The 20,171-nt window shown below is 42.5% G+C and overlaps 1 long non-coding RNA gene across 1 annotated transcript; it reads right to left on the bottom strand.

Annotated features, from left to right (window-relative positions):
- Positions 1 to 527: 527 nt before the first annotated feature.
- LOC113980510 lies at positions 528 to 18,927 on the bottom strand. Its single transcript, XR_003538151.1, has 3 exons — positions 18,831 to 18,927; positions 12,678 to 12,680; positions 528 to 538 (listed from the first exon to the last, which is right to left on the bottom strand). It is a non-coding gene; the product is annotated as an uncharacterized LOC113980510 (long non-coding RNA).
- Positions 18,928 to 20,171: the final 1,244 nt, after the last annotated feature.

Below are 20,171 nucleotides of genomic sequence, written 5' to 3'. Positions count from 1 at the left end.
GATTCCTTCATCATTTTGGACAGAACCTACTGTGATGCAGCTGTGCCCTGGAATCCATGCATTAACAAAATAGTGTGTTGTTCATTATCAGCTCAATGAAACATTGCTGAGACAGACACTGAGAGGGTAGGCTTGCTTTGCAGTGTTAATTCATCTGCTGAAGTATGAATGCCATGCAAGAAGAAATGAGTTCAGAATGGGGAAAATGTTGGAGCAGAAAAATGATGAGATGGCATCTATGTGGAAGCAGATGAAGATGGGAGAGCCCAAGAGGATCATTAATGTGCTGAAACAGGAGCCAGATGTCAATAAAGTCAGCTTCCCTGGTCATTTGAATGCTGATTCTGTAGTCTGTGTTGATGGGAAAGACTTGTTAGGCAGCCTGTTTATGAAGTTCGGGATTGCCCATCTTAATCACTTGTTAGGGGTACTTGACACTTTCCACTGCAGGTACTGTCAGCTGAAGGGAAAATAAAATTTGAGGAACTGGTTAGAACAAGCCAAAGTTTCTCTTTTTTCATTGAAAGCCCTTCTGCTGCTCTTTTACCTGAGGTGAAACAATCTGCCTAAAACATCTAGATCTCCTATTTTAAAGCAGAAAGACACAGCAGGAGCCCTGCAGGGATGTTCGGAGCTCTACTCCTGTGGCACAGGAAGGAAGAAAGGAATGAAAGCAGGAAGGCTGTGGTCTGGCTCATGCAGGGCCTGATCAGTGCCTGCTGGAGTAAGTGGTTTTGTTTCAGATGAAAGGAACAGGAGTGCATGTGGGGATTTACTCACATGCACCCTGGCGCAGGCAGAGTCAGAGCCCACCAGCCCCACACACAGCTCAGTCCAGGCCTTGCTGCTGAAAATTTCTGCGTCCAGCTACTGCATTTTACCAGGAGAAATCAACCCTAAGCTCACCAGAAAACCAGCCTGTGACGGAGGAAAGAGTGTTTGCTCTTTGTGGCTCTCAGGACCTCTGTCCTGTCCATGTGGAGTGATAGCTCAACATCAAAGTGAAGGAAGTTTTGACAGACAAGGTACTTCTCAGGTGGCCTCCATTTCAGAAGACTTATAAAGATGCTGAGAAAGCTGCTTGTTTGGCATTCCTATAGCATTCTTGTGTTTACCTAACATTAACATCTACAATTATTAAATATCCCATCTACAAATAAGGTGCCACCCAACACCCCTGATAGAACAGAGCAGGTGCAAGGATTGCAGTTCCAGACCCTGTGTCTCACTTCAGTAATAATAATAATAATAATAATAATGGCCAGTCTTCACGAACGAAGATCTGGGGAAAGGTCTTTTACCTTTCAAGCCTGCGCAATGGATTTTTTAGGTGAGACACAGCCTGCGCTGAACTGAGCCCACCCTTTAATCCTAAGGTTCATCTGCCGGGGCCAAGCAAGCTTGGACAATGGCAGTGAGGTCCTCAGGACGTAGGTTTGTTTAGAGTGACCTTCTCATAGATGGATGGCCTCACAGGGCTAACGGGTTCCATCTCCCCGGGAGGCCGAGGAATCGAACCCGGGTTGCAGCAGTGAGAGTCCTGCATGCTAACCACTAGGCCAGCAGGGGTACAAGACAAACACACAAGGCAAAGTCTTCAGTTTTGTAAAAATAAGTAGTTTGTGCATACAGTAAAGGAGAAAAGGCATGTATTTCAGGACAAGTGGCTTTTAAAAAGCATAAAAAACACATGGAAGATGTTTCTGTTTGTTTGTACCCTGCAGTGAGTTGTTTTATGTGCCTCTGTCCCTCTTCACTCTGCAGAGGGTGCCAGTTCCAAACATTTTGCCCCTGGCCTTGGAAGGCAAACTACCCAGGGGCAAGATAATTTATCATTTACATAAGACTCAACAATTCTTTCAGAAAGACCAGGGGACAAACTCTTATTTCAGTTGTAGTGATACAGATTTGGACCATAAAGATTCTGGTGATCCTGGTTTAATCTGAATTTGGGCTGGTAGCAATAAAATGAGATGCACCTAGCAGGAGGGGTTCTATGGCTCATGCCCTCAGCTGATGTAAACCAGAATAACTCCACAGAAGCTGATGGAGACTTTTTAACTCTGCTAAAGATCTGACCATGCAAGCCAGCAGTTTCTTGTCCAGTTTGCACTGGTGTTTGCTTTGGCCTTACTGTGGGACAGGAACGCACACATACCTTCTGCTTCCATATGCAAGATGAAGCAGAGGACGGTCCTCTGGCTCACCCCTATTCCACAGCAGCCTGGACCACATCAGTACAGTATACATGAGGGGCAGGTCACTGGAAAACATGCAAGTGTCTCAACTAGCCTTAACTGGTGCGGTGTTGACTTCAGGACAGCTGGGAGAGGATTTATGTCCTTCAAGAATCAGACTTGACTATTGATTGAATGCTCCTTTGCCAAAAAAGAGTGACTCCTAGCCTAGGTACACTTCACTTATTTCTGTCCAGTAAGGTCAGGTAGCATGACTTTTCTGGTAGAGTTGTTCAAGATGAGTGCTTGGGAACAAGGAGAGATTTTCACTTCCACTGTTGAACTGGAATTGCACAACTAGGGATGCACATTGCAAACAAGTAGCCAGGACAGCACAGGTAAGCTGTAGGCAGAAGAATCCTTGCAAAGACTTGAAAAAAATGGAAATATGCAATTCCCAGCAAATCCTAAAAATTACCCAGAATTATGTTTAAATGACTGGTCCCATAGAGTTTTCTAAAAGTTTGAGCAGGAGTGAATATTAGTGAAGAAGTGCACAACAGAGTTTTCAAATACACTGAAATTTATCTTCTTTCTTAGGGAAAGGGACTGTGCTACCAGCCCTGCTAAAATGATGTAACTCTGTGTGAATGTCAGAGCATGTGCTATTTAAACATTTGGATATATATTTATTTAAAGTGTATGTGGCATTATCTGTTGATATATTATTCAACTATTCCTTGATCAATATCATCTGTATGGCCTTCACCCACTCTCATGGAGGTCACAGGCAGGACTACAAAAGTGGGATTACATCTGTGTGAAATAAGAGTAAGATCTGAAATGTGGCTACTTTGTCTGTTACCCAAATACAACTTGGATCCTGCTGCAGGAGAGAGATCTTGCAGCAGCACCACACAGCCTCTCTCTGGCATTTTGACATCTTTATGGAGCGCCAGTGGACAGACGATACCCTCCACCAATGAGCAGCGCTTGATGCTTCAGAAGAAGCTGTGGCCCTCTGTGTCTGCAACTTATAAGGACTTCCAAGAAAGTGCCTGAAGTTGTACAATTAACAAGGAATTACTCCCGAGGGAATTCCGTTCCTCATCTCAGCTGGTGTTCAACTTATCTGTGAAAAAGATACACACTCAGCCCGTATTCTTTTTATCTCAGTTTAGTTTTACAGCAATTAAAAATCTTCGGTGAGCCTGAAGAGCCGTATATATTTATTTTTGGTCTCAATGAGACAGGAATACAGGCCTGCTGTGTGAGCTCTGGCAAGCAACTCAGCTGTGTGCGCCTTGGTTTCCCTTCTGACTCCCAGGCTGTCTTGTTTATCCCTGAGCCTGCTGGATGCCCCCACTCTGTGCCCACACTGCCCTAGAACAACGGGACCTTGATGTTGCCAGGGTCCTGCAGACGCCATTAGGATACAGATTGCTAATCATTAGTGGGAAGACTAAGGTACTAAGAGTGTTCTTCAGTCATAGTGTATGTAGTTTGGGACCGTTTGCCAATCCTTGAGGTAATATTAATTTTAAAGAATCTTAACATGCAACATTGTTGGCACTAGTGATTTTATCATGAGTCTCCCGATATTTGATGTTTCTTGTCAAGATCCACTTCCTGTAAACACGAGCATCTTTGCTTGCATTTTGAAACAGGCAAATTTTTAGCACCTACTATAACAGTGAGACTGGGAAATGTTCCCCAAGTATGCTCTAGAGACACAGAAAGGCAAAGAAAACCACCTTAAAACATGTTAATTAAAAAGAAAAACAAGGATTCCCCTCCCCCCATGATTTGCATGTCTCATATTGTTTACATTGTGCAAAACTATGTCTTGGACTGGGATAGGAACCCCCCAGTGGTTCTGAGGGTAAAAAGACAAAAGTTGACTGATTTTAATATCACAGCTATGGGCTAGGTTGGTACTGTCCCTCTAATTGTATCCATTTTGTTATACTTTTTACCACAGTTTATTTTTAACAGCCTAAAATTTAAAACTTTCACCCCTTGTCATTCTCTTTCTTAATATCCTTGGGGTTTACTTTTTTTCATTTTGTTTCTGCTCTCACCTGCTTTTATTTTTTTTCTTCAGTCTTCATGATGGCTTCAGACTTGGTACAGGTTGAATTTACATCAAGGAAAAGCATGAAAGGCATGAAACAGACATCAGTGGTACAGAGAGCAGATTTCTGTTACTGTTTTCCAATGTGATCCCAAAAGAGTGTGGAATAGTTAAGGAAGTGTTCTGGGCTTATTTATGCTTTGCTCTGAGTGTCGCTGGTTGAAGATTTCCCGTTAGTTGAAGTTCCACAGGCCACTGTGCTGTTTTAGTAACTAATCTATTTCAATACTTTTTACGTAGACAGGCCAACAAATTTCCAAACAACCAGAAAGCTTTGGCAAATAATGCTGAAAGCAGAGTATTGGACTTATACAAAGCAGCCTGTGCTACTCCAGTATCTTCTTTCAGGGCTGGACTCTGACTGGTCAACTGACTGTAGTAAGACAGCTGCTTGCCAAGGAACAAAAATCCTTCCTGGAGGGAGAGGAAAGTCATGATGGGGACTTGGAGAAGGGAAAGCTTTCCAAAGGGGCTAGGGACTTATTGTGATGCTTGGGTGCTGAGTGGCCTCTTTCATCAAAAGACTTTTGATATGTCTTATAGAAGCAGTAAATATGACCTGTTTTTTTACAGAGAGGAAACTGAGGCACAGAGAGGCATCTCACTTTGCTGAAGGTCACTGAAGTCCCACTCAGCTGCTCTCTGCTCCACTACAGAAGGGTGGACTGCCAGAGTGTTGTGCAATCAGGAGTATGGTAGAGAGGAGAGGAAAGGAAGGGAAAGGGAAAGAGGGGAAGGCAAACATTCACAAGGGATGCCTAGAAGAGGGGTGTGGTGTTTTGAGATATGTCTATGTGGATTCATGAGCCAAGTGGGCAGTAGCTGAGGTAGGAGGGAGAGTGGGAGCAGCATCATGAAGAGGGTCAGTTTTTGTTTTCATCCACTTGAATGAGTTTCAGTGGTGGTTATTAATGTTTCAGCAAGCACTGATGGAAATGTTCTGTAGAAACCCTTTAGTCTACTGATATGAGGGTCTGTTTTCTTATTCTCAAATCATGTCTTTGAAGAAATAAAATTTCTGTGTTTGGTATTTTGGGTAGGATGTGATTTATGTCCCCTTAACTTTGCTGGCATTTTTCTTTTTTCTTTTGTTTCTGTTTCTCTTTTTCTGTTTTGTTTTGGGTTTTTTTGTTTGGTTGGTTTTGGTTTTTGTTTTATTTTGGTTTTTGGGTTTTTTTTTTGTTTTTCTGGGGGGGGAGTTGGTTTGATTTGGTTTGGTTTGGTTTCTTTTCCTCTGTTTTTTTTTTGGGGGGGGGGGGCTGTTTGTTTGTTTGTTTGTTTTTTAACTGTTTTCCCTGTCTACTGCCGGACCTTTCAAAGGGAAAGTGAGCTCTGCATTTAGTTTCTTGTTCCTCTGCTCCAGATAACTTATCATTTTAGCCTGTCTGGATATTTGGAAATCCTTATGCTTGGAACTTTATCATAGACATTTCCTCTGCAGGAAGAGTGATCAGACCAACCACAGCATCTTGAATACAAGACAGAGGAAATGGATGACTGCATAGCTTGTTTTTGCTGTTTAGGTATTCAGCACTCAATGTGCTGATTCTCATCTGCACTGAGAAGTTTGCATCACGTGTTGTGCTGTTTGACCTGTGTTCTGCCCACTGCTCTTCCAGACCTTTCGGGAAAGTGCATGTTCTAGGTTCCTTCCTGCAGGAAAAAAGGCACAGCTTTAATTTGGAACTGTTCTTTTTATGACTCTTGGTCCTTGCATGGGACAGAACAGCCATCACCACCAGGGCAGTTAGCCTTCTGGCTTGCAAGTGATTTGGGTTTCAAGTGATCAAGCCAATCCTTAGCAAGTGCAGGGTCATCAGCAGTCACAAATGTACAGCATGACTGAGTGGGAGATGTTTGCTTGTGTTATGAAATGTGTTGGAGTGAGAGTACACACAGGGGATTTGTTCATTTTAGCAAACCTGGCAGAACCTTCCTGTGACCTAAATAGAATACCTTGCTCTGCATAACGCACGCATCAGGGTATTTCCTGATTTATTAATGAAAGGTTTGCTTTACAAAGGCATTTGGAACTGTGTAATCTCAGAATACATGATACGTGTAGCTGGCTGCTCAGTTGGCATTTGCACAAATTGCTTTGATATATGGCTGTAATGTATGAAGGCACAGTGAGGCCAATTTAAATACTTGATACTGGAGTAAACTGGTTAAAAGAGTAAATTAGATCTAACCTACAGATTTTCTTGCTATTGCATAGAGAAGGTTGCTCTCCAGAATGAATAATTGATAAAGGGATAGGAGACTTACTCTAGTAAGCAATAAAATCCTCCAATATTAAGCGGGCAGGGTTAAGGGCAGATCCATGAGTGGTGTGCATTGGTTTTGTATCTTCCACATTAAGGGCCCTTTGCTGGTTTACATCAAATTGAGATCCAACAATTGTGTTACCCAGATCAATAACTGAAGATCTCTGCTGCCTTTTACCTGGGACACTTTGTGGCTTCTGTTGTCTTCCCCACTGGCAGAAAATAAAATCTAAGGTAATACTTCATCAAGCCCGTGAATTCATTAGGGAATTTCCAATGTATTTCTTTAATGATTTGTGTGTATATTATTTGTACATTTTTTCTACTGTGGTATATTCAGTAGCAAGGTAGATGGGAATGGTCACTTGCATGCAAGCCTTATTTTGGAGCTTTGGAAGAAACTGGGGTTAATTTACAATAGAATGAAAGTGACATTTGTAAAGATGGTAAGAGGGGAATGCCAGAATCCATTACATTGATGATCCTACAACTGCACTGGCATTCTCCATTGGTGATTTAATGTTTAAATCCTATCATCATTACTTGCTAAACTTATTGTAAGTTAATGGCAAACTTCCAGATTTTTTTATCAGGCCAAACATTTTATAATAGGTGGGTCTGGACAAATTTTTCAGGAAAAAGTTTCTCTGCTAAGCTCACTGCCATAAACAAGGTAAAAATGTGATTCATTTGAGTCCCATGAAATGAACTTTCTCAATTCTCAGTCTGATAACTTCTTTAAATAGGGACTTTGTCTTGGGCAGCTTTGGAATAAGCTGAAATATGACTTGTCTGATTACTGGTTTTTTTAAAAAAAACCCAAACTGTTTCCTAGGAGGTTACATGATCGAGCAGCGATTTAAAATTAATACAAGTCAACTGCATTTTTCAGTGTTCATCCAATAAACAAAAGGGTCAGCAGAAACCTCGGTTGCCCATCCTCCAGACAGTAGAAAAATATTTTTTAAAATCTTTCTACTGACACCACTGGCTGCCCAGAACAATAGGGAACTGTCAGACTGATTCTGTACTTCATATCTTCTCATATGACATACTTTATAATATCAAGTGATGTTTCGTCTGTACGCACAGAAGACATCAAATGAAAAACAATTCTTTCCATATTTTTGCTTTTAATTTTATCAGTTCCAAGCAGTAAGCAATTTGAGGTCTTTCTTCCTCTGTCTTTCTCTCCCCCTTTCCCCCCGCCTTCTACATTCTTGGCTAGAAAGGGTCTGTTTCTCCACTGGATTTATAAATCTGGGCATTTTAGAGTTAATCAGGACCTGAAAGGAGCAGGATGACATGAGGTTTGCATTAAAGAGTGGTATGTGGACAAGTGGCAAAGGCATGGATTTTGTGGCAATAAAAACACACTGGGTGATATTTTTGTCAGAGGGCCTCACTTCCCTGCCTCCAAAATGCAAAAGCATCAGGAAATCAGGTTGCTGTCTCTGAACCATGATTGCAGAAGCAGATCAGTGTGCACCTTACTCCCAACTCACTGAATTGAGTTTAGCTTTAGCTTTCTTCTGGCATATCAAAAACTGTCCATGTGCAATACTGATGATGAAAAAATGGGGTTCAATGTAGCTTCTGGATTAGCAGGACAGCCCTAAATGAAGGAAAAGTTTTCTCTGAAGGAAATTATTTGTATTGCCAATGGTTTGACTTGCCAAACAAAGGAGAAAATTCTGATGCTGCATCAGTCTGAAGTCATGGGGAGATTTTCTTTTCCCCCATGTGTAAAAATTGTTGTTGTTGTTTACTTGGATTCTGTTCTTTCAAATTCACTGAAATCTCAAAAAGCTCTGCAGACTGAAGCATCTGTTAGCATAAACCAGTGTGTCTGATGAACCCAGTGATGTTTGGACAACTATATGAAGATTCTGGTGTTCTGACCACACACTTTCAAAGTCAGAAGTTCTTGCTGCAATTCTCTCAGCTGACCTCCTTTGTAACACATGACACATGTACAGCACTGCTTGTTCATGGTAGGGGTAGGGACTGCCTGACTTCCCTTGTGTTCCTTTGCCCCATGTCCCAGCCTTCTGCAGTGGGAAAAGACTGTCTCTTTGACCCATCCATCCAATTAAAGCCAGTTGTTGACAGTAGCCTTTCTTTTCTTTTTTTGGAGACAATGTGATTTTATCATGCTGCCACTGAACTACACTTCCCTTGTCTGAAGCTGGAACTGGATGCAGAAGAGTCAAAGAGTGAGAGATGAGTAGAAGAGAGACTGTACTGACAGAATGTTTCACATGCCTTTGAATTTCTAAAGGGATTAGGCACTCCCCTGGTGCTTTGACATGGAAGCCTATGGCAGCTGCTTTGGCAAAGCCTGCCAGCAGTTAAACAAATATGTCATTTTCCCCTCATTTTTCCAAGGTGCAGAGGACACAACAACCTCTGTTACAGAGCAGTAACAAAGAGCATTTGGAGCTGCCAGACTCTGTGCACTTGTGCTCCACAGTCCTCCACATGCAGGACCACCTCTGAGAAGTTGTGCGTCCATTTATGTTGTAGTCAGATACTACCATTCTTGTTGTTGAAGGGTAATTCTGCAATACACATTGAAATAAGTGCCGGAGTTGCACAAGTCAGCCTTCAGTCCCAGCCTCCATGCCTCCTGAAAGAGCTTCTCTGGGTTAACTCTTTTCCCAAGCATCAGCTGAAACAAAATCCTCTAGTTGCTGTAATTCTATCTGTCCCACATACTCCAGAGAGTTCTTTGCACAGCAGAAGTCCTTTTCCTGAAAGCAGGACAGGCACAGCAGGTGTTGTGCTGGTGTCCCTTCAGTGGAATCTGATTGCCATTTTGGTTGCTTTTCTCTGTCTATTTGACATGGTTGTTTAGGAAGCTGTGGCTGATGGTGCATTTTAAGACAAGGACTGACAGAAATCAGGTGTCTTCACTTTATAAAAGAAACATTAACCCACTGGTGAAGATCTGCCTGCAGCATCATTGGCAAACATGAAACTTGAGCTTTTCAGAAAAATGATTGAAGTTATTTACTCATTTTAAAGCAGATACAAGTTTTAAACATTGAATGATAGTGCCAGTGGAGATGTAGCAAAGAAAGGAATAAGAAAAAACAAGAAATGAAAGAAAAGGAGGTGCTCCCTCATGGTTGTAGAAATGGGCAAGGAAAATTACCACAAGGAAGAAGCATCAGTATTCATAGCTGCAGTGAGAGTTGAAATGATGGTCAGGGCCTGTCAGTCCCAATACCACATCCTTGATTCACATGCACTGATTCAGACATTAATTTGGACCTCAGATGTGCATGTCTGACTGCCAGTGAGCCCTCCTGGAGGGCAGAGTGTAGTCTCCTGAACACATGCAGGCGAGGGTATAAAGCCCCAGAAAGAGTGAGTTCAGCGGTAGTGAATGCAAAACCTGCCTTGTTGGCACCAGCAGGAGACAATGGCACCCTTGGATGGGATGGGGCTTGCTGGTGTCAGTGCAAGGCACACACATATGCACAGAGGGTTCACTCTAGCACCAGAATGCTGCTAGTGTAAATGAAGACTGTCCCTGCCAGAGTGGCTGGGTTTTTTGTTGGGGTTCCCCTCCCCCTAAATCCCCCCCCGCCTCTGCCCCTTTCTGAAACAACCAGCCAATATAAGAGCACAGTTTAGAGGGAAAGAATTCTTGTTATTCTCATGAATCTCAAAGATTTCCTAAAGGAAGAACAAAGAGAGAGGCAGAAAGACAGAAAGAGCTGGAAAACCAGGAGCAGGCAGCAGATTTAGAAAGAAATGTCCTCCTTCTCCCCAGCCCAGGAATGCAAACAGGAAGCCGCCAGCAGAATGTTTGGAGTGTGTGCAGCTGCAGTTGGGTCTGAAGACACTGAAAGCTGTGCTGAAAGTATTCAGCTTGCCTCTTACAATGGAGGGGAAACACTTGCTTTGACACTGCATTTGATAACCATTTTGTAGCAGGAGTGCAGACCCTTTCATTTGCAGGAAAAGGGAAGACAGCTGTGGTTGTCTTCAGCGAAACTTGCTATTCTGTATGTGAGAGAGCGTGCTTGTTAAAGGAGGACAAAAGGGTGCTTACTGAGGTTCTGCAGGTGGCTTTTGGTTATTAACCAGAGGAGCTCAGCTAGTCCAGAATGTGTTGGGCTGCCTAATTCCACTCTAAAGGAATCTCAGTTGTTGCTTGGGATAACCGGTGCCATTTTGGAGACTGTACCATGCACTGTCTGAAACACTAAGCTACTACCTTGGAAACAGAAGTTTCCTGTCTGCTAGATCATTCTTCCATAGCACATATTTTCCATATGTGAGTTCTGATTTGGGGATCGGGGAGAAATCATCTGTAACAACATCTAATTCATATGTAGATCAACCTCTTTGAGGTACCAGGGTAAAAACACTTGAATTATGTAAATTGAGATAATTTCTTAGAAATTACCTTTTAAACAGGTTGTATCTGTGTCTTAATTCAAATGGCTTTAAAATTATCTCACCCAGTTTTCCTCCATTGTTCTTGATCGGCAATTGACCTTGAGCTGACTTTGTTCTTAAAATAGATCAAATAAATGTATCACTTCTTTTAATTATAATACGGGTTCTGTTTTAAAAAATGCTTGCTGAAATGATTCTTGCAGGTTCTTTAGTTGCTAACATTTAGTTGCTAACTACACTTTGAAGCTGCCTTAGATTATGTATGTGACAGAAAATCCATATTCCTAATACATTAATTGTTTTAATATGTATGTCTGAGAGCTGTGTATTGGTACTTGGGTATTGGTTATATGTATTAATTTGTCTTTTTATGGAGGTGATAATCTGGATTATCTCTTTACACTCCTGATGGGTCAAATGCAGAAGTTTCCACTTGCAACACCACTGGAGAGCTTGCTGAAGGCAAGACTTGGGTTGCAAGATGCTTTTGTAAAAGGAACCCTGGGAGACAGCATTGCCTTTCCAAGGACTAGTTGCAATATGTGTTTCTTTGTGTCTAACATGCCCGAATTTTAGTAAATGAGAAATTATTGTTCCTTGTTAGGTAAGTAGGTAAAGTAGCTAAATATAGGGGAAGTCAGATTGCAGGGAAGCAGGGGGAAGCTTTAGTTTCAATGACTGTGGAGGAGGAGCATGCAACAGCAGCACTTTAGAAAGCCATACACAAGCTATTCCTCGGGTCTGACTCCTTTAACTCCATGTTCATCACCCACCACGGTCCTCCCTAGAGCTCCACATAACATGTCCCACCAGCAAACCTGATGCCATGTGCTTCTCTTGCTCCTGTGTTGCCCCAGTATTTGTGGTATCACCTTGAGCTCCTGTCCAGGACCTGTGCATTCCCGGGAGTGGGAATGAGCTCTTGTGATTTCATATCTGTAGATACGGGCATAAGATCATAATTTTCACCAGAAATGACTATAAATTTAGGGGCAGACCTGCAGATAAAATTGCTAAGAGCCATAAGAAATCCCAGCCTTTCACATGTGGAGGGAAGGATGGAAGTCAGAAAAGGAGACACAGGAGAAGCTGAACGAGGTTGCATTTTAATCAGCCTTTAGGGGAGTTAAGTAGGGAAGGCTACTGGACACACAGAATGAAGACCAAGCTACAGAACACCTTGATAGGAGAAGAAAGCCCTGTGTCAGCACAGTTGCCCACAAGGCAAGAGCTGTCAGATCACTGTTTTCTGACACCTTCTGTCTCTTCAACACCTTTTTCTCTTCTCACCAAGCTTTTTTGTTTGGCTGACAGATTGAAAAACAAGGGGTTTCAGAGCAAATCACAACCTGAGGAGCTTTCCCAGTTGCAGATTGTTACCCAAGGGAACTCCAGACCTAGATCCCAACCCATTTCTCAGTAAACAGAAAGGGTCTCGTGACATAGAGACTGCCATTGCCACATCTTGTGCAACAACACAGATGTTGATTCATAGTTCCTATCTGTGCTCTAGTGCAAAGCTCACCTATCAGCAGCTAGACGTTTGGAGAAGGGAATTTGTCTGGGGCTCTCAGGAATCACAGCCATTGTTGCAATACAGATTAAGAAAAAAGTACTTACAATTATGCTATGGAAAACAGCAAATTTTGCCAATTTGGATAGTGAACTGGGAAAGCTGATTAAGACAGTCTGATTTTAACACCTGAATTATTTTTGAGACCCTTTGGAGGGAATCTAATTTTTAAACAAATAGTACTGGACTCTATAAAACTGATGATAACTGCTTTCCTGTTTTTCTCATCTGTGTGGATTGTCTTATGATCAACCTGCAATTTCTCCTTGTAGGAGCACACATCTGGGTCTGTCTTTTGCCTTGTCACCTATTTTCTTTAGATGTGAGAGAATGTAATATCTGCAAAACCTTTACCCCTCCCCCTGACAATGTGATTGAAATCAATTGACTGATTCAAAAGCAATTAGGTGGGTCTGACAGACAGACAGCACACAAGTTTTCTTCTGTAAGAAGTGAGGCAAAAAACCTCCATGGCCCTTTGAGATATCCTAAGGCCAGTATCAATAAAATTATATTTCAGATGTGAAGAAGGGCTTACATGTCTGATGCCTTGCCATTTTTATCCCCCAAATCTATCAGGTGGTCTAATAAAAGATATTGGCTCTTCCTACAAACCTTTCCTCTCTGTATAAAATGGGGCATACAAAATCTCTTGTCCCCTGGGATAATTTATGGTGCATATCCCTACTTTCTGTAACAGAGGTTTTATTTTCCTCTGGTTTGCTCTGGTTTCAGTGCAGTACCTTGTTACCCTGTGTGCTAGAACTACCAGGGATATGTCAAAACCAGCCATGTACTATTTGTTTTTCTCAGCCTCATCAACAGCACTGTAATCCCCACACGGTGACGGGCAACATTTTCTCTGGGGGCATAATTTCTTTCTTTCTTCTACTTATAAACAAATATAATCTCAGCCTGGCTTGCTGTCTTGGAACGTTTACAGAATAGATCTGCACTGATCTCTTTGGGATAAGTATGTTTCACTGGTCAACAGTAACTGCAGGAGCAGCATCTGAAATAGAGGACCACAGTAATTCCCTCCACAGCAGGAACCTCTGGGTGATGTTTCCTGACTTGTGTTAAGCAGGAAGTCAGAGTGGATGATCAGAGCAGTCCCTTCTGGCCTCAAAATCTATGAATCTATGTTCTGATTACACATCTGAGAATGTACAACCAAAGTTGAAAGTGGTGATTTATTGAATGCTAGCTACAGGCAGCTTCTTGTTTCTGAGTAAGCAACTGCTTTTAGAAGGGTCTCTGTAGCTCAGTGGGGTAGAGACAGCTGTCAGCTCTTTTTTGGGGAAAGTACTTACCAGTCTCTTTCCGCACATTTTAAATTTACAGCTCTGTGCAAGTGCTGTTTTACAATAAGGATTGACCCTTTCTAGAGGTGGCTGTGTGGGTGATTTATAGATACATCTCCAGTAAGACTGCTTAGGGACGAGGCCAAAGTGGGTGAGATCCATCTTTTCTCTCCTGGCTTATGAATCAACTCATATAGGAAAGCGTCTCGGTTTGGCAGTGTGAGTTTTGTTGTTGCATCCTGTTGTGGACTGTTTGAACCTTAGTGAAACAGACCATGTGTCAACAACTCTTACAAGGCTTGTCTTCAGCCTGTTGTTTCATTTGCTTCCAAGGACGTCACATGCAGAGCAGAAGATTACTGCAGCTGCTGTGAATCACTTCAAAGATACCAAGTCCCAACATCTTGGAATAAGGGAGCCCAGTAGTACCCTCAGATGGCTGGAAGGAGCATGATACGTTTCCGATGTTTTCTGAGAGCTGTGGTCCTTTGAAACACAGGGGAAGGGAGGGCAGAAAAATGCCTTAGTGTATTGATGGGCCAGTGGCTGTATCAAGGGCTGAGGGACTGGGAGAGGTAGCTCCATGGACAGGCAGAATTTTAACTTCAGAACACTGATAGGGCTTCAAACAGCATCTGTTGGTCGTGTTATTGACTTCAAAGCAGTGGAAGACACATGGGTCAGATTTGATACTACAAAGACTCTCAGAAGCCTTTGTAAACCCAGTCATGGAATGAAGAACCATACATAGCACATTCCTCTCTTGAATATGTAGTCTGTGGTAAGATATTGCTTTTAATGGTGAAAATCTAGGACTGCACTATTATTATTATATAAAATATGTGGTGACAGTAGGCAAATATCAATGACTAAAGAGCTCTGTGTACTCAAGAGTGTTAGGCTTTAGTTCTGGAAACTTTTCTTAAATCATTTATGGCAATACTGCATTTTATTAAAATGGTTAAATCTACCATGACACTGAAACTGTCACTTTGAATTAGACGAGCAACCCATTAACTTGTAAAACATGTAAATATTAAGGTAACCATATTTCTAGGTATATACCTTATCTTTATTTACAGTACTTCCTTAATTGAGAGGATTAACTGAGTAGAGATTGTACTCTAAATGGTCCCACAATTATTAAAATGCATGTTTGCCTAAATTGTGCAAAAGTAATTTAAAAGATGAATTTCAAGATGTATTTATGAAATCTGCATAGAGAGAATGTAATTATTATTGATATTTGCATAACTTCCCTTTTCACTTTCATGCGCTATTACTAACCACACAGAACATGACTAAAGAAATTATTAGAGAGACTGCTGTAGTACAAATATGGATTCATCAATAAATGTTCAGGTTTCCAGGCAAAAAACAAACAACATGGCTGTGGAGAAGAAATATTACGTTTTATTTAGATAGTTATTTGGAATGGGATCTGCACAAATAAATCCATACTCAGAATATAGCAGTCTGTTGTGACAAAGATGAATGTTATTGAAAAGAACAAGTAAAACACAGAAAAAATTGCAAATGCCAATGGAAAACAGTACAAGGGCTAGGAGATATGCTAGACAGATGTGCTGCAGGTATGGGAGGTCAGAACTGGCCAACAGCAAGCTAAGTTTTCACTCCAGTGCTAATAAAGAGGGCTTAATTCAGAGGTGCTTGTACACCAGTGTTAAGCAAAGTAGAAGTAGACTCCAAGGGCAACAGCAAAAATCTACATCAGGACTTTCTTCCTTGCTTGAAAACAAGAAGATCCTGGTGATACCTGAGTTCACAAATATTGATGCACAGCCGTGTGTCTCCTGCAGACAAGCAACTGCTCTGTGTTTCAGTGAAAAACACACTCCAGCTGCCATCCAAGGGCAGGTGGAGCATGGAATTTTGTGTATTTCTGAGGGGTAAAAAAAAAAAGAAAAAGAAAAAAAAAAAGTGAACTGGAAGTAAGATGAACTAAGAATGAAATAACAAAAACTATTAATGGAGCACTCTCTGGAAGGAGCAGCTATGCCCTACATTAGGTTTCCAAAAGAGGCCAGTGATTAGTGACTGAATTGTCCTTCAGCTTCTGCAAATCAGGACACTTTAAAATATTCATGGAGAGGGCATTCAAATTCAGCAGGTGCTTTGGGGAAGTTTGGTTGACACATTCTTACCTCTGCTGCAAGAAGGAGGTGAGAATCCCACAAGACCTTGTAGTGCAGCTGATATGGGCCATGCACAGAGAAGGTTCATGTGTGTGTGTGTCTGTGTTTCTGTTTATGTGCTGTATCTAGTGAGACAAGAAATAGAAAAAAGGAACCTTGTCAAGATTATCTGTCATGAGATAGGAGAAATCCATGTATCACTCATCCTGAAGGCTGCGCACCAAGGAGCAAAAGAACCTCAGAATCCCTTGACAATGAAAATAATGAAGTCAGATTATCCAAGGAAACTGTGAGTTTGCCTTACCCACAAACCTCAGCACCAGGGAGCGAAGAAAAATTATCAGAAAGATCACTCTGAGCAGTCAGAGTCAAAGGTGGAGCTAAACGGCCACTGAAATCCATAAGGAGCAAACACAGAGCTCACAAGGAGGTAGAAACAGTAAGAGTTCAAGGGAAATAAATAAAAACATTGAAAAAATTAACACTGCTGAAGAAGCATAGGAGACAGTTCTCTCCATGTTGTGAAGACCTACAATAACATGCTGATAGGATCCCCAGAGGGAGCACATCATCTATAACTATGCAGCACTGCACATGCTGGTACTACTAATAAAAGAGAACGGTTCAGATCACAGAAATTAATTGGTTTAGAACTGCAACCACCAGGAAAAGAGCATGCACACAGCAGCATCCCAAAGTGTGTTCTTATTAACGATTCTCTGTCTGGTGTGCTGTTGGCAGAATTCTGTCTGTCTCAACAAAACTCTGGAAGCAGCTTTAAACTTCAGGCCCCCATCAAACAGCAAGAGGTCTCCCGGCAGCATGCCTGGATGGAAGCTAGTAAATCCAGCAAATAAGGACTCGACAGCATCTCCTGCTGTCAAGATGAAAACTTTAGCTGCTGTACTGGAAATCTCCCTTCTCCTTGAGGGGCCATCTCTTTGCATGCGCTTACCATGCCTGAAAAGCAAGAGCTGTGCTGCTAGTTCTTGGGGCAGTAAGAGTCCTGGACTCCTAATGAAATCTATCTGTGGAGGGAAAGGGGCAAAGCAACCTGGGAGTCTCCAACACCCCGTAGGATGGAGCCATGCTCCTCACAGGCTTCCTCGTTATGGATAGCATGTTTTTCCTATGCCGAGAGACAGAACAAAGGCTTGCATGCATTTTTCCTGCTTACCCTTCATGCAAGAGGGGGCTCAGCTCTCCCAAGATCCGGAGCTCATTTAGAGGCACCTCGGTAGTTCAGAGTTCCCATGTCTGATACTTCATCAGCCACAATTTACTGCAGTGCTATGTGATATACAGCAGGGTCATTTCGTCTCCCAGAACTTTAGAGAGGAGGTCTGTGCTTTAGCATCTACCAGTTTTATCTCTGCCATCTGAATCTCATTTCCAGGATAACCAAGGATCCTTCTAATTACTGCTCTGTTGAAAGTATTTTGCTCCAAGCCCTTGTGATTTGGCTGAAAACTGGGGAAATGTGAACTGATGTTATTAGTCATGTCTTCAGGGGAAACTCACTGACACTCAGTGAAAAGTCATAATAAAGTTGTATCAATCTGACTACTTATCTGGCTACTTGTAGAAGTATGAAGTTTAAAGAATATGCCTGAATTTCTTAGAAATTGTAGCATAGCAAGCACCATCATTAAGATCTTGGTGATGGCTGGCAGCATGTTCTTATTCAGAAATCAGAGAGGACAACGGTGTTTATACAGCTAACCATGGCTTGTCTCTGTGCCAGAACACACATTATGGGTCACAGTGCAGGGCCTCTGATGCTCCAGGCATTTACTGCTGTGGTTCAGTGACCACAAAATACATAGGGTCTGCTCCAGCTCTACCAATGATTTGCCATGCGACTTTGGACACCTTATGTCCCCTGCCTCAGTTTCCACATCTAACATGTAACATTTTAAAATCAGTTATCCATGACAATGAAAGTAGAAAGAACACAGCATTGATTACTTTTTTTCCTCTCTACATTGGACATGAGGATTATGATTTAGCTATTACTTTGGAGTACGTATCTGTGCAGCATCAGTGTCTTGTAAAATACTCATTAATGTCCTTGGAAAGCCCCCATGAGGTTGGTAAGCAATATGGTTCTCATTTTGCATTTAAATCACAGCAATATGAAAGACAAAGGGACACATTTTAAAAGAAATCTTTTATCTTTGTATCTACCTTTATTTGCATTAACCTGTTTTTTCAAAAGCTGGACAGATGGAGGTCCACAATCTCCATGGACAATCCTCCCCAGTCATTACCTATTCTTACCATCAGAAAGCTCCCCCCCCCCCCATGTCTGCCTGACCTAAATCTTCCATGCTGCATTTTAAGCCTTTGGGCATGGAGAAGCATTTGGATCTTTTCTTTCTGCAGCAACTCAACTGTATGGAAGGATTACATTCATGAGTCACCATAGTCTTCTCTTTTCAGAACAATCCTACTTCATTTGGTCTTTCTGTCTTAGACAAGTTTTTAAAATTTTCAATCGTGCTGCTATTTCTCTAGGGAGATTCATGTCTCTCTGTCCAAAGCCAGATACATTATTTCTGATAGAGGTGAGGATGGCATTGGCCTTCTTGGCTACCTGGGCACACCTAGGCTCATATTCAGCTGCTGTCGACCAGCACACCCAGGTCCTTTTCTGCTGAGCACTTTCCAACCACTTTTCCCCCAGCCTGTAGTACTGCAGGGAGCTGTTGTGACCTAAGGGTAGTACCTGACAATTCCCCTTGTTGTACCTCACATAATTGGCCCGATCCCACCAATCCAGCCTGTCCAGATCCCTGTGGAGAACCTTCCTGCCCTCCAGCAGATCAACTCTCCCACCCAACTTAGTGCCATCTGAGAACTTACTGAGGGTGCCCTCGATCTCCTCATCCAGGTTATCAATAAAAATATTAAACAGGACTGGACCCAATGCTGAGTCCTGGTGCACACCCCTGGTGAGGGACCCCAGCTGGATGTCATTCCAATCCACACCACTCTGTGGGCCATCCAGACAGTTTTTTACCCAGCGAACAGGGCACTCATCCAAGCCATGATCGCCAGTTCCTCCAGGAGAATGTTTAACTGAGCCTTAACTAAAGTGCAGGTAGACATTTCCACAGCCTTTCCCTCATCCACTGGTGGGTCACCTTGCCGTAGAATGAGATAGGTCAGTCAAGCAGGACCTGCCTTTCCTAAACCGAGGCTGGCTGGGCCTGATCCCCTGGTTGTCCTGCATGTGCACGTGATGGAACTCAAGATGATCTGCTCTGTGACCTTCCCTGGCACCAAACGTAGGCTGTAGTTCCTGTAGTTCTGTAGTTCCCCAGATCCTTCTTTTGTATCATCTTGTAGATGGGTGTCACATTTGCCAGCTCCCAGTCCTGGGACCTCCCTGGTTTGCCAGGACTGTTGGTCTTGAGCTCTTCCACCAGCTTCCTCAGTGGAATCCCTTGGCTGGATCCCATCTGGCTGCATGGACTTGTGTGTGTCTAACTGGTGTAGCAGGTCACTAATCACTTCCTCTTGGGTTATGGAGGCTTCATTCTGCTCCATGCACCTGCATTCCAGCTTGGGTACCTGGAGAACAACTGGATTTTCTACTAAAGACTGATGCAAAGAAGCATTAAGTGCCTCAGCCTTTCACTCACACTTTGTCACTCTTTCCCCCTGCATACCATAAAGTATGGAGATTCTCCATAGTCCTCCTTTTGCCGATGGTGTATTTTTAGAAACATTTTTATCACCTTTTTATTGCCTTTTAGGGCAGTAGACAGACTAAACTCTAACTAGGCTTTGGCCCATCTAATTTTCTCCCTGCATAGCCTCACAACATCCCTGTTGTCCTCCTGAGTGGCCTGGCCCTTCTTCCAAAGGTCAGAAACTCTCCTTTTAAATTCCTTAGTCCCAGATACAGCTCTCTGTTCAGCCAGGTCTGTCTTCCCCACTGGTTCATCTTTTGGCACATGAGGACAGCCTGCTCTCGAGCCTTTGGAATTTTCTTCTTGAAAACAAGTCCAGTGTTGGTGGATTCTTTTGCCCTTCAGGATGGTCTCCCAAGGGACTCTGCCAACCAGACTCCTAAACAAGCCACGGTCTGCTCTCTAGAAGTCCAAGGTGGCAGTTCTGCTGAACCTAAATCCAGAGAATT

Source organism: Neopelma chrysocephalum, unplaced genomic scaffold (assembly GCF_003984885.1).
Source record: "Neopelma chrysocephalum unplaced genomic scaffold, ASM398488v2 Primary Assembly neopelma1_94480, whole genome shotgun sequence".
NCBI lineage: Eukaryota > Metazoa > Chordata > Aves > Passeriformes > Pipridae > Neopelma > Neopelma chrysocephalum.
This window is presented reverse-complemented; position numbering and strand designations above follow the sequence as displayed.